At 45.5% G+C, this 14748-nt stretch overlaps 1 protein-coding gene across 1 annotated transcript in view; it reads right to left on the bottom strand.

The window, feature by feature from the left end:
* Positions 1–14748, bottom strand: part of LOC121270791 (glutamate receptor ionotropic, delta-1-like) — a 1188003-nt gene that overhangs the window by 336762 nt on the left and 836493 nt on the right. The gene's annotated exons all lie outside the window — the stretch shown is intronic.

Genomic DNA, 14748 nt, shown 5'->3' with positions numbered 1-14748 from the left:
GAGTAATCACATGATTCATTATTCGTGTAACCACATGGTGCAGTCTCTCTGTGTTATCACATGGTGCAGTCTCTCTGTAATCACGTGGTGCAGTCTCTGTGTAACCACATGGTGCAGTCTCTGACTAATCACATGGTGCCGTCTCTGTCTAATCACATGGTGCAGTCTCTGTGTAATCACATGGTGCAGTCTCTGTCTAATCACATGGTGCACTCTCTCTGTGTAATCACATGGTGCAGTCTCTGTGTAATCACATGGTGCAGTCTCTGTGGAATCACATGGTGCACTCTCTGAGTAATCACATGATTCAGTATTCGTGTAACCACATGGTACAGTCTCTCTGTGTTATCACATGGTGCAGTCTCTCTGTAATCATGTGGTGCAATCTCTGTGTAATCACATGGTGCAGTCTCTGTGGAATCACATGGTGCAGTCTCTGTCTAATCACATGGTGTAGTCTCTGTGTAATCACATGGTGCAGTCTCTATGTAATCACATGGTGCAGTCTCTGTGTAATCACATGGTGCAGTCTCTGTGTAATCACATGGTGCAGTCTCTCTGTGTAATCACATGGTGCAGTCTCTCTGTGTAATCACATGGTGCAGTCTCTGTGTAATCACATGGTGCAGTCTCTGTGTAATCACATGGTGTAGTCTCTGTGTAATCACATGGTGCAGTCTCTGTATAATCACATGGTGCAGTCTCTGTGTAATCACATGGTGCAGTCTCTGTGTAATCACATGGTGCAGTCTCTGTCTAATCACATGGTGTAGTCTCTGTGTAATCACATGGTGCAGTCTCTGTGTAATCACATGGTGTAGTCTCTGTGTAATCACATGGTGCAGTCTCTGTATAATCACATGGTGCAGTCTCTCTGTGTAATCACATGGTGCAGTCTCTGTGTAATCACATGGTGCAGTCTCTGTGTAATCACATGGTGCAGTCTCTGTGTAATCACATGGTGCAGTCTCTGTCTAATCACATGGTGCAGTCTCTCTGTGTAATCACATGGTGCAGTCTCTGTGTAATCACATGGTGCAGTCTCTGTGTAATCACATGGTGCAGTCTCTCTGTGTAATCACATGGTGCAGTCTCTCTGTGTAATCACATGGTGCAGTCTCTGTGTAATCACATGGTGCAGTCTCTGTGTAATCACATGGTGCAGTCTCTGTGTAATCACATGGTGCAGTCTCTCTGTGTAATCACATGGTGCAGTCTCTGTGTAATCACATGGTGCAGTCTCTGTCTAATCACATGGTGCAGTCTCTCTGTGTAATCACATGGTGCAGTCTCTGTCTAATCACATGGTGCAGTCTCTCTGTGTAATCACATGGTGCAGTCTCTCTGTGTAATCACATGGTGCAGTCTCTCTGTGTAATCACATGGTGCAGTCTCTGTGTAATCACATGGTGCAGTCTCTCTGTGTAATCACATGGTGCAGTCTCTCTGTGTAATCACATGGTGCAGTCTCTGTGTAATCACATGGTGCAGTCTCTCTGTGTAATCACATGGTGCAGTCTCTGTGTAATCACATGGTGCAGTCTCTGTGTAATCACATGGTGCAGTCTCTCTGTGTAATCACATGGTGCAGTCTCTGTGTAATCACATGGTGCAGTCTCTGTGTAATCACATGGTGCAGTCTCTCTGTGTAATCACATGGTGCAGTCTCTGTGTAATCACATGGTGCAGTCTCTGTGTAATCACATGGTGCAGTCTCTCTGTGTAATCACATGGTGCAGTCTCTGTGTAATCACATGGTGCAGTCTCTGTGTAATCACATGGTGCAGTCTCTGTGTAATCACATGGTGCAGTCTCTGTGTAATCACATGGTGCAGTCTCTGTCTAATCACATGGTGCAGTCTCTGTGTAATCACATGGTGCAGTCTCTGTGTAATCACATGGTGCAGTCTCTGTGTAATCACATGGTGCAGTCTCTGTGTAATCACATGGTGCAGTCTCTGTGTAATCACATGGTGCAGTCTCTGTGTAATCACATGGTGCAGTCTCTGTGTAATCACATGGTGCAGTCTCTCTGTGTAATCACATGGTGCAGTCTCTGTCTAATCACATGGTGCAGTCTCTCTGTGTAATCACATGGTGCATTCTGTGTGTAATCACATGGTGTAGTCTCTGTGGAATCACATGGTGCAGTCTCTGTGTAATCACATGGTGCAGTCTCTGTGTAATCACATGGTGCAGTCTCTGTGTAATCACATGGTGCAGTCTCTCTGTGTAATCACATGGTGCAGTCTCTGTGGAATCACATGGTGCAGTCTCTGTGTAATCACATGGTGCAGTCTCTGTCTAATCACATGGTGCAGTCTCTGTCTAATCACATGGTGCAGTCTCTGTCGAATCACATGGTGCAGTCTCTCTGTGTAATCACATGGTGCAGTCTCTGTGTAATCACATGGTGCAGTCTCTGTGCAATCATATGGTGCAGTCTCTGTGTAATCACATGGTGCAGTCTCTGTGTAATCACATGGTGCAGTCTCTGTGCATTCATACGGTGCACTCTCTGAGAAATCACATGTTTCATTATTAGTGTAACCACATGGTGCAGTCTCTCTGTGTTATCACATGGTGCAGTCTCTGTGTAATCACATGGTGCAGTCTCTGTGTAATCACATGATTCATTCTTTGTGGAACCACATGGTGCAGTCTCTCTTTGTAATCACATGGTGCAGTCTGTGTAATCACATGATTCATTCTTCATGTAACCACATGGTGCCATCTCTCTGTGTAATCACATGGTGCAGTCTGTGTAATCACATGATTCATTCTTCATGTAACCACATGGTGCAGTCTCTCTGTGTAATCACATGGTGCAGTCAATGTAATCACATGATTCATTCTTTGTGTAACCACATGGTGCAGTCTCTGTCTAATCACATGGTGTAGTCACTGTGGAATCACATGGTGCAGTCTCTCTGTGTAATCACATGGTGCATTCTCTGTCTAATCACCTGGTGCAGTCTCTCTGCATAATCACATGGTGCAGTCTCTGTGTAATCACATGGTGCAGTCTCTGTGTAATCACATGGTGCAGTCTCTGTGTAATCACATGGTGCAGTCTCTGTGTAATCACATGGTGCAGTCTCTCTGTGTAATCACATGGTGCAGTCTCTGTGTAATCACATGGTGCAGTCTCTGTGTAATCACATGGTGCAGTCTCTGTGTAATCACATGGTGCAGTCTCTGTGTAATCACATGGTGCAGTCTCTGTGTAATCACATGGTGCAGTCTCTGTGTAATAACATGGTGCAGTCTCTGTGTAATCACATGTTGCAGTCTCTGTGTAATCACATGGTGCAGTCTCTGTGTAATCACATGGTGCAGTCTCTGTGTAATCACATGGTGCAGTCTCTGTGTAATCACATGGTGTAGTCTCTGTGTAATCACATGGTGCAGTCTCTGTCTAATCACATGGTGCAGTCTCTGTGTAATCACATGGTGCAGTCTCTGTGTAATCACATGGTGCAGTCTCTGTGTAATCACATGGTGTAGTCTCTGTGGAATCACATGATGCAGTCTCTGTGTAATCACAAGGTGCAGTCTCTGTGTAATCACATGGTGCCGTCTCTCTGTGTAATCACATGGTGCAGTCTCTGTGGGATCACATGGTGCAGTCTCTCTGTGGAATCACATGGTGCACTCTCTGAGTAATCACATGATTCATTATTCGTGTAACCACATGGTGCAGTCTCTCTGTGTTATCACATGGTGCAGTCTCTCTGTAATCACGTGGTGCAGTCTTTGTGTAACCACATGGTGCAGTCTCTGTCTAATCACATGGTACAGTCTCAGTTTAATCACATGGTGCCGTCTCTGTCTAATCACATGGTGCAGTCTCTCTGTGTAAACACATGGCGCAGTCTCTGTGGAATCACATGGAGCAGTCTCTGTCTAATCACATGGTGCAGTCTCTCTGTGTAATCACATGGTGCAGTCTCTGTGGAATCACATGGTGCACTCTCTGAGTAATCACATGGTGCAGTCTCTCTGTGTAATCACATGGTGCAGTCTCTGTGTAATCACATGGTGTAGTCTCTGTGTAATCACATGTGCAGTCTCTCTGTGTAATCACATGGTGCAGTCTCTGTGTAATCACATGGTGCAGTCTCTGTGTAATCACATGGTGCAGTCTCTGTGTAATCACATGGTGCAGTCTCTGTGTAATCACATGGTGCAGTCTCTCTGTGTAATCACATGGTGCAGTCTCTCTGTGTAATCACATGGTGCAGTCTCTCTGTGTAATCACATGGTGCAGTCTCTGTGTAATCACATGGTGCAGTCTCTGTGTAATCACATGGTGCAGTCTCTGTGTAATCACATGGTGCAGTCTCTCTGTGTAATCACATGGTGCAGTCTCTGTGTAATCACATGGTGCAGTCTCTCTGTGTAATCACATGGTGCAGTCTCTGTGTAATCACATGGTGCAGTCTCTGTGGAATCACATGGTGCAGTCTCTCTGTGTAATCACATGGTGCAGTCTCTGTGTAATCACATGGTGCAGTCTCTCTGTGTAATCACATGGTGCAGTCTCTGTGTAATCACATGGTGCAGTCTCTGTGTAATCACATGGTGCAGTCTCTGTGTAATCACATGGTGCAGTCTCTGTGTAATCACATGGTGCAGTCTCTGTGTAATCACATGGTGCAGTCTCTCTGTGTAATCACATGGTGCAGTCTCTGTGTAATCACATGGTGTAGTCTCTGTGTAATCACATGGTGCAGTCTCTCTGTGTAATCACATGGTGCAGTCTCTCTGTGTAATCACATGGTGCAGTCTCTGTGTAATCACATGGTGCAGTCTCTGTGTAATCACATGGTGCAGTCTCTGTGTAATCACATGGTGCAGTCTCTGTGTAATCACATGGTGCAGTCTCTGTGTAATCACATGGTGCAGTCTCTGTGTAATCACATGGTGCAGTCTCTGTGTAATCACATGGTGCAGTCTCTGTGTAATCACATGGTGCAGTCTCTCTGTGTAATCACATGGTGCAGTCTCTGTGTAATCACATGGTGCAGTCTCTGTGTAATCACATGGTGCAGTCTCTCTGTGTAATCACATGGTGCAGTCTCTGTGTAATCACATGGTGCAGTCTCTCTGTGTAATCACATGGTGCAGTCTCTGTGTAATCACATGGTGCAGTCTCTGTGTAATCACATGGTGCAGTCTCTCTGTGTAATCACATGGTGCAGTCTCTGTGTAATCACATGGTGCAGTCTCTGTGTAATCACATGGTGCAGTCTCTCTGTGTAATCACATGGTGCAGTCTCTCTGTGTAATCACATGGTGCAGTCTCTGTGTAATCACATGGTGCAGTCTCTGTGTAATCACATGGTGCAGTCTCTGTGTAATCACATGGTGCAGTCTCTCTGTGTAATCACATGGTGCAGTCTCTGTGTAATCACATGGTGCAGTCTCTGTGTAATCACATGGTGCAGTCTCTCTGTGTAATCACATGGTGCAGTCTCTGTGTAATCACATGGTGCAGTCTCTCTGTGTAATCACATGGTGCAGTCTCTCTGTGTAATCACATGGTGCAGTCTCTCTGTGTAATCACATGGTGCAGTCTCTCTGTGTAATCACATGGTGCAGTCTCTCTGTGTAATCACATGGTGCAGTCTCTCTGTGTAATCACATGGTGCAGTCTCTGTGTAATCACATGGTGCAGTCTCTCTGTGTAATCACATGGTGCAGTCTCTGTGTAATCACATGGTGCAGTCTCTGTGTAATCACATGGTGCAGTCTCTCTGTGTAATCACATGGTGCAGTCTCTGTGTAATCACATGGTGCAGTCTCTGTGTAATCACATGGTGCAGTCTCTCTGTGTAATCACATGGTGCAGTCTCTGTGTAATCACATGGTGCAGTCTCTGTGTAATCACATGGTGCAGTCTCTGTGTAATCACATGGTGCAGTCTCTGTGTAATCACATGGTGCAGTCTCTCTGTGTAATCACATGGTGCAGTCTCTGTGTAATCACATGGTGCAGTCTCTGTGTAATCACATGTTGCAGTCTCTGTGTAATCACATGGTGCAGTCTCTGTGTAATCACATGGTGCAGTCTCTGTGTAATCACATGGTGCAGTCTCTGTGTAATCACATGGTGCAGTCTCTGTGTAATCACATGGTGCAGTCTCTTGGTGTAATCACATGGTGCAGTCTCTGTGTAATCACATGGTGCAGTCTCTGTCTAATCACATGGTGCAGTCTCTGTGTAATCACATGGTGCAGTCTCTCTGTGTAATCACATGGTGCAGTCTCTCTGTGTAATCACATGGTGCAGTCTCTGTGCAATCACATGGTGCAGTCTCTGTGTAATCACATGGTGCAGTCTCTGTGTAATCACATGGTGCAGTCTCTGTCTAATCACATGGTGCAGTCTCTGTGTAATCACATGGTGCAGTCTCTGTGTAATCACATGGTGCAGTCTCTGTGTAATCACATGGTGCAGTCTCTGTGTAATCACATGGTGCAGTCTCTCTGTGTAATCACATGGTGCAGTCTCTGTGTAATCACATGGTGCAGTCTCTCTGTGTAATCACATGGTGCAGTCTCTGTGTAATCACATGGTGCAGTCTCTGTGTAATCACATGGTGCAGTCTCTGTGTAATCACATGGTGCAGTCTCTGTGTAATCACATGGTGCAGTCTCTGTGTAATCACATGGTGCAGTCTCTGTGTAATCACATGGTGCAGTCTCTGTGTAATCACATGGTGCAGTCTCTCTGTGTAATCACATGGTGCAGTCTCTGTGTAATCACATGGTGCAGTCTCTGTGTAATCACATGGTGCAGTCTCTGTGTAATCACATGGTGCAGTCTCTGTGTAATCACATGGTGCAGTCTCTGTGTAATCACATGGTGCAGTCTCTGTGTAATCACATGGTGCAGTCTCTGTGTAATCACATGGTGCAGTCTCTGTGTAATCACATGGTGCAGTCTCTGTGTAATCACATGGTGCAGTCTCTGTGTAATCACATGGTGCAGTCTCTGTGTAATCACATGGTGCAGTCTCTGTGTAATCACATGGTGCAGTCTCTGTGTAATCACATGGTGCAGTCTCTGTGGAATCACATGGTGCAGTCTCTCTGTGTAATCACATGGTGCAGTCTCTGTGTAATCACATGGTGCAGTCTCTGTGTAATCACATGGTGCAGTCTCTCTGTGTAATCACATGGTGCAGTCTCTGTGTAATCACATGGTGCAGTCTCTGTGTAATCACATGGTGCAGTCTCTGTGTAATCACATGGTGCAGTCTCTCTGTGTAATCACATGGTTCAGCCTCTGTGTAATCACATGGTGCAGTCTCTGTGTAATCACATGGTGCAGTCTCTGTGTAATCACATGGTGCAGTCTCTGTGTAATCACATGGTGCAGTCTCTCTGTGTAATCACATGGTGCAGTCTCTGTGTAATCACATGGTGCAGTCTCTGTGTAATCACATGGTGCAGTCTCTGTGTAATCACATGGTGCAGTCTCTGTGTAATCACATGGTGCAGTCTCTGTGTAATCACATGGTGCAGTCTCTGTGTAATCACATGGTGCAGTCTCTGTGTAATCACATGGTGCAGTCTCTGTGTAATCACATGGTGCAGTCTCTGTGTAATCACATGGTGCAGTCTCTGTGTAATCACATGGTGCAGTCTCTGTGTAATCACATGGTGCAGTCTCTGTGTAATCACATGGTGCAGTCTCTGTGTAATCACATGGTGCAGTCTCTGTGTAATCACATGGTGCAGTCTCTCTGTGTAATCACATGGTGCAGTCTCTGTGTAATCACATGGTGCAGTCTCTCTGTGTAATCACATGGTGCAGTCTCTGTGTAATCACATGGTGCAGTCTCTGTGTAATCACATGGTGCAGTCTCTCTGTGTAATCACATGGTGCAGTCTCTGTGTAATCACATGGTGCAGTCTCTGTGTAATCACATGGTGCAGTCTCTGTCTAATCACATGGTGCAGTCTCTGTGTAATCACATGGTGCAGTCTCTGTCTAATCACATGGTGCAGTCTCTCTGTGTAATCACATGGTGCAGTCTCTGTGTAATCACATGGTGCAGTCTCTGTCTAATCACGTGGTGCAGTCTCTCTGTGTAATCACATGGTGCAGTCTCTGTGTAATCACATGGTGCAGTCTCTGTGTAATCACATGATTCATTATTATAACACATTATAACACAGTATCTCTGTATTATCACATGGTGCAGTCTCTCTGTAATCATGTGGTGCAGTCTCTGTGTAATCACACGGTGCAGTCTCTGTGGAATCACATGGTGCAGTCTCTGTGGGATCACATGGTGCAGTCTCTCTGTGTAATCACATGGTGCCCTCTCTGTGTAATCACATGGTGCAGTCTCTGTGTAATCACATGGTGCAGTCTCTGTGTAATCACATGGTGCAGTCTCTCTGTGTAATCACATGGTGCAGTCTCTGTGTAATCACATGGTGCAGTCTCTGTGTAATCACATGGTGCAGTCTCTGTGTAATCACATGGTGCAGTCTCTGTGTAATCACATGGTGCAGTCTCTGTGTAATCACATGGTGCAGTCTCTGTCTAATCACATGGTGCAGTCTCTCTGTGTAATCACATGGTGCAATCTCTGTGTAATCACATGGTGCAGTCTCTGTGTAATCACATGGTGCAGCCTCTCTGTGTAATCACATGGTGCAGTCTCTGTGTAATCACATGGTGCAGTCTCTGTGTAATCACATGGTGCAGTCTCTGTGTAATCACATGGTGCAGTCTCTGTGTAATCACATGGTGCAGTCTCTGTGTAATCACATGGTGCAGTCTCTGTCTAATCACATGGTGTAGTCTCTGTGTAATCACATGGTGCAGTCTCTGTGTAATCACATGGTGCAGTCTCTGTGTAATCACATGGTGCAGTCTCTGTGTAATCACATGGTGCAGTCTCTCTGTGTAATCACATGGTGCAGTCTCTGTGTAATCACATGGTGCAGTCTCTGTGTAATCACATGGTGCAGTCTCTGTGTAATCACATGGTGCAGTCTCTGTGTAATCACATGGTGCAGTCTCTGTGTAATCACATGGTGCAGTCTCTGTGTAATCACATGGTGCAGTCTCTGTGTAATCACATGGTGCAGTCTCTGTGTAATCACATGGTGCAGTCTCTGTGTAATCACATGGTGCAGTCTCTGTGTAATCACATGGTGCAGTCTCTGTGTAATCACATGGTGCAGTCTCTGTGTAATCACATGGTGCAGTCTCTCTGTGTAATCACATGGTGCAGTCTCTGTGTAATCACATGGTGCAGTCTCTCTGTGTAATCACATGGTGCAGTCTCTGTGTAATCACATGGTGCAGTCTCTGTGTAATCACATGGTGCAGTCTCTGTGTAATCACATGGTGCAGTCTCTGTGTAATCACATGGTGCAGTCTCTGTGTAATCACATGGTGCAGTCTCTGTGTAATCACATGGTGCAGTCTCTCTGTGTAATCACATGGTGCAGTCTCTGTGTAATCACATGGTGCAGTCTCTGTGTAATCACATGGTGCAGTCTCTGTGTAATCACATGGTGCAGTCTCTGTGTAATCACATGGTGCAGTCTCTGTGTAATCACATGGTGCAGTCTCTGTGTAATCACATGGTGCAGTCTCTGTGTAATCACATGGTGCAGTCTCTGTGTAATCACATGGTGCAGTCTCTGTGTAATCACATGGTGCAGTCTCTGTGTAATCACATGGTGCAGTCTCTGTGTAATCACATGGTGCAGTCTCTGTGTAATCACATGGTGCAGTCTCTGTGTAATCACATGGTGCAGTCTCTGTGTAATCACATGGTGCAGTCTCTGTGTAATCACATGGTGTAGTCTCTCTGTGTAATCACATGGTGCAGTCTCTGTCTAATCACATGGTGCAGTCTCTGTGGAATCACATGGTGCAGTCTCTCTGTCTATTCACATGGTGCAGTCTCTGAGTAATCACATGATTCATTATTCGTGTAACCATATGGTGCAGTCTCTCTGTGTTATCACATGGTGCAGTCTCTCTGTAATCATGTGGTGCAGTCTCTGTGTAACCACATGGTGCAGTCTCTGTCTAATCATATGGTGCAGTCTCAGTGTAATCACATGGTACAGTCTCTCTGTGTAATCACATGGTGCAGTCTCTGTGTAATCACATGCTGCAGTCTCTGTGAAATCACAAGGTGCAGTCTCTGTGTTATCACATGGTGCTGTCTCTGTAATCACATGATGCAGTCTCTGTATAATCACATGGTGCAGTCTCTCTGTAACTCTTTCGATTACAAACCCATTTCCATCTGTTTCTGATGAAGTTACATTGTTTCATAGTTTGGATCACTGTGTAATCACATGGTGCAGTCTCTGTGTAATCACATGGTGCAGTCTCTGTGTAATCACATGGTGCAGTCTCTGTGTAATCACTTGGTGCAGTCTCTGTGTAATCACATGGTGCTGTCTCTGTGCTAATCACATGGTGCAGTCTCTCTGTGTAATCACATGTGCAGTCTCTGTGTAATCACATGGTGCAGTCTCTGTGTAATCACATGGTGCAGTCTCTTGTAATCCACATGGTGCAGTCTCTGTGTAATCACATGGTGCAGTCCTCTGTGTAATCACATGGTGCAGTCCTCTCTGTGTAATCACATGGTTGCAGGTCTCTGTGTAATCACATGGTGCAGTCTCTCTGTGTAATCACATGTGCAGTCTCTCTGTGTAATCACATGGTGCAGTCTCTGTGTAATCACATGGTGCAGTCTCTGTGTAATCACATGGTGCAGTCTCTCTGTGTAATCACATGGTGCAGTCTCTGTGTAATCACATGGTGCAGTCTCTGTGTAATCACATGGTGCAGTCTCTGTGTAATCACATGGTGCAGTCTCTGTGTAATCACATGGTGCAGTCTCTGTGTAATCACATGTTGCAGTCTCTGTGTAATCACATGGTGCAGTCTCTGTGTAATCACATGGTGCAGTCTCTCTGTGTAATCACATGGTGCAGTCTCTGTGTAATCACATGGTGCAGTCTCTGTGTAATCACATGGTGCAGTCTCTGTGTAATCACATGGTGCAGTCTCTCTGTGTAATCACATGGTGCAGTCTCTGTGTAATCACATGGTGCAGTCTCTGTGTAATCACATGGTGCAGTCTCTGTGTAATCACATGGTGCAGTCTCTGTGTAATCACATGGTGCAGTCTCTGTGTAATCACATGGTGCAGTCTCTCTGTGTAATCACATGGTGCAGTCTCTGTGTAATCACATGATTCATTATTAGTGTAACCACATGGTGCAGTCTCTGTCTAATCACATGGTGTAGTCACTGTGGAATCACATGGTGCAGTCTCTCTGTGTAATCACATGGTGCATTCTCTGTCTAATCACCTGGTGCAGTCTCTCTGCATAATCACATGGTGCAGTCTCTCTGTGTAATCACATGGTGCAGTCTCTGTGAAATCATATGGTGCACTCTCTGAGAAATCACATGATTCATTATTAGTGTAACCACACGGTGCAGTCTCTCTGTGTAATCACATGGTGCAGTATCTGTGCAATCACATGGTGCAGTCTCGGTGTAATCACATGTTGCAGTCTCTGTGTAATCACATGGTGCAGTCTCTGTGTAATCACATGATTCATTCTTGTTGTAACCACATGGTGCAGTCTCGGTATAATCACATGGTGCAGTCTCAGTGTAATCACATGTTGCAGTCTGTGTAATCACATGATTCATTCTTCGTGTAACCACATGGTGCAGTCTCTGTGTAATCACATGGTGCAGTCTCTGTGTAATCACATGGTGCAGTCTCTCTGTGTAATCACATGGTGCAGTCTCTGTGTAATCACATGGTGCAGTCTCTGTGTAATCACATGGTGCAGTCTCTCTGTGTAATCACATGGTGCAGTCTCTGTGTAATCACATGGTGCAGTCTCTGTGTAATCACATGGTGCAGTCTCTCTGTGTAATCACATGTTGCAGTCTCTCTGTGTAATCACATGGTGCAGTCTCTGTGTAATCACATGGTGCAGTCTCTGTGTAATCACATGGTGCAGTCTCTGTGTAATCACATGGTGCAGTCTCTGTGTAATCACATGGTGCAGTCTCTGTGTAATCACATGGTGCAGTCTCTGTGCAACCACATGGTGCAGTCTCTGTCTAATCACATGGTGCAGTCTCTGTGTAATCACATGGTGCAGTCTCTCTGTGTAATCACATGGTGCAGTCTCTGTGGAATCACATGGTGTAGTCTCTGTCTAATCACATGGTGCAGTCTCTGTGTAATCACATGGTGCAGTCTCTCTGTGTAATCACATGGTGCAGTCTCTGTGGAATCACATGGTTCAGTCTCTGTCTAATCACATGGTGCTGGCTCTGTCTATTCACATGGTGCAATCTCTGTGTAATCACATGGTGCAGTCTCTGTGTAATCACATGGTGCAGTCTCTGTGTAATCACATGGTGCAATCTCTGTGTAATCACATGGTGCAGTCTCTGTGTAATCACATGGTGCAGTCTCTCTGTACAATCACATGGTGTAGTCTCTGTGTAATCACATGGTGTAGTCTCTGTGTAATCACATGGTGCAGTCTCTGTGTAATCACATGGTGCAGTCTCTGTGTAATCACATGGTGCAGTCTCTGTGTAATCACATGGTGCAGTCTCTGTGTAATCACATGGTGCAGTCTCTGTGTAATCACATGGTGCAGTCTCTGTGTAATCACATGGTGCAGTCTCTGTGTAATCACATGGTGCAGTCTCTGTGTAATCACATGGTGCAGTCTCTGTGTAATCACATGGTGCAGTCTCTGTGTAATCACATGGTGCAGTCTCTGTGTAATCACATGGTGCAGTCTCTGTGTAATCACATGGTGCAGTCTCTGTGTAATCACATGGTGCAGTCTCTGTGTAATCACATGGTGCAGTCTCTGTGTAATCACATGGTGCAGTCTCTGTGTAATCACATGGTGCAGTCTCTCTGTGTAATCACATGGTGCAGTCTCTGTGTAATCACATGGTGCAGTCTCTGTGTAATCACATGGTGCAGTCTCTGTGTAATCACATGGTGCAGTCTCTGTGTAATCACATGGTGCAGTCTCTGTGTAATCACATGGTGCAGTCTCTGTGTAATCACATGGTGCAGTCTCTGTGTAATCACATGGTGCAGTCTCTGTGTAATCACATGGTGCAGTCTCTGTGTAATCACATGGTGCAGTCTCTGTGTAATCACATGGTGCAGTCTCTGTGTAATCACATGGTGCAGTCTCTGTGTAATCACATGGTGCAGTCTCTGTGTAATCACATGGTGCAGTCTCTCTGTGTAATCACATGGTGCAGTCTCTGTGTAATCACATGGTGCAGTCTCTGTGTAATCACATGGTGCAGTCTCTGTGTAATCACATGGTGCAGTCTCTGTGTAATCACATGGTGCAGTCTCTGTGTAATCACATGGTGCAGTCTCTCTGTGTAATCACATGGTGCAGTCTCTGTGTAATCACATGGTGCAGTCTCTGTGTAATCACATGGTGCAGTCTCTGTGTAATCACATGGTGCAGTCTCTCTGTGTAATCACATGGTGCAGTCTCTGTGTAATCACATGGTGCAGTCTCTGTGTAATCACATGGTGCAGTCTCTGTGTAATCACATGGTGCAGTCTCTCTGTGTAATCACATGGTGCAGTCTCTCTGTGTAATCACATGGTGCAGTCTCTCTGTGTAATCACATGGTGCAGTCTCTGTGTAATCACATGGTGCAGTCTCTGTGTAATCACATGGTGCAGTCTCTGTGTAATCACATGGTGCAGTCTCTGTGTAATCACATGGTGCAGTCTCTGTGTAATCACATGGTGCAGTCTCTGTGTAATCACATGGTGCAGTCTCTCTGTGTAATCACATGGTGCAGTCTCTGTGTAATCACATGGTGCAGTCTCTGTGTAATCACATGGTGCAGTCTCTCTGTGTAATCACATGGTGCAGTCTCTGTGTAATCACATGGTGCAGTCTCTGTCTAATCACATGGTGCAGTCTCTCTGTCTAATCACATGGTGCAGTCTCTGTGTAATCACATGGTGCAGTCTCTGTGTAATCACATGGTGCAGTCTCTGTGTAATCACATAGTGTAGTCTCTGTGTAATCACATGGTGCAGTCTCTCTGTGTAATCACATGGTGCAGTCTCTGTGTAATCACATGGTGCAGTCTCTGTGTAATCACATGGTGTAGTCTCTGTGTAATCACATGGTGCAGTCTCTCTGTGTAATCACATGGTGCAGTCTCTCTGTAATCACATGGTGCAGTCTCTGTGTAATCACATGGTGCAGTCTCTGTGTAATCACATGGTGCAGTCTCTGTGTAATCACATGGTGCAGTCTCTGTGTAATCACATGGTGCAGTCTCTGTGTAATCACATGGTGCAGTCTCTCTGTGTAATCACATGGTGCAGTCTCTGTGTAATCACATGGTGCAGTCTCTGTGTAATCACATGGTGCAGTCTCTGTGTAATCACATGGTGCAGTCTCTGTGTAATCACATGGTGCAGTCTCTGTGTAATCACATGGTGCAGTCTCTGTGTAATCACATGGTGCAGTCTCTGTGTAATCACATGGTGCAGTCTCTGTGTAATCACATGGTGCAGTCTCTGTGTAATCACATGGTGCAGTCTCTGTGTAATCACATGGTGCAGTCTCTGTGTAATCACATGGTGCAGTCTCTGTGTAATCACATGGTGCAGTCTCTGTGTAATCACATGGTGCAGTCTCTCTGTGT

This window comes from Carcharodon carcharias, chromosome 28 (genome assembly GCF_017639515.1).
Source record: "Carcharodon carcharias isolate sCarCar2 chromosome 28, sCarCar2.pri, whole genome shotgun sequence".
NCBI classification, from domain to species: domain Eukaryota; kingdom Metazoa; phylum Chordata; class Chondrichthyes; order Lamniformes; family Lamnidae; genus Carcharodon; species Carcharodon carcharias.
Note: the sequence above shows the minus strand (reverse complement) of the source record. Positions and strands in the feature narration are given on the sequence as shown.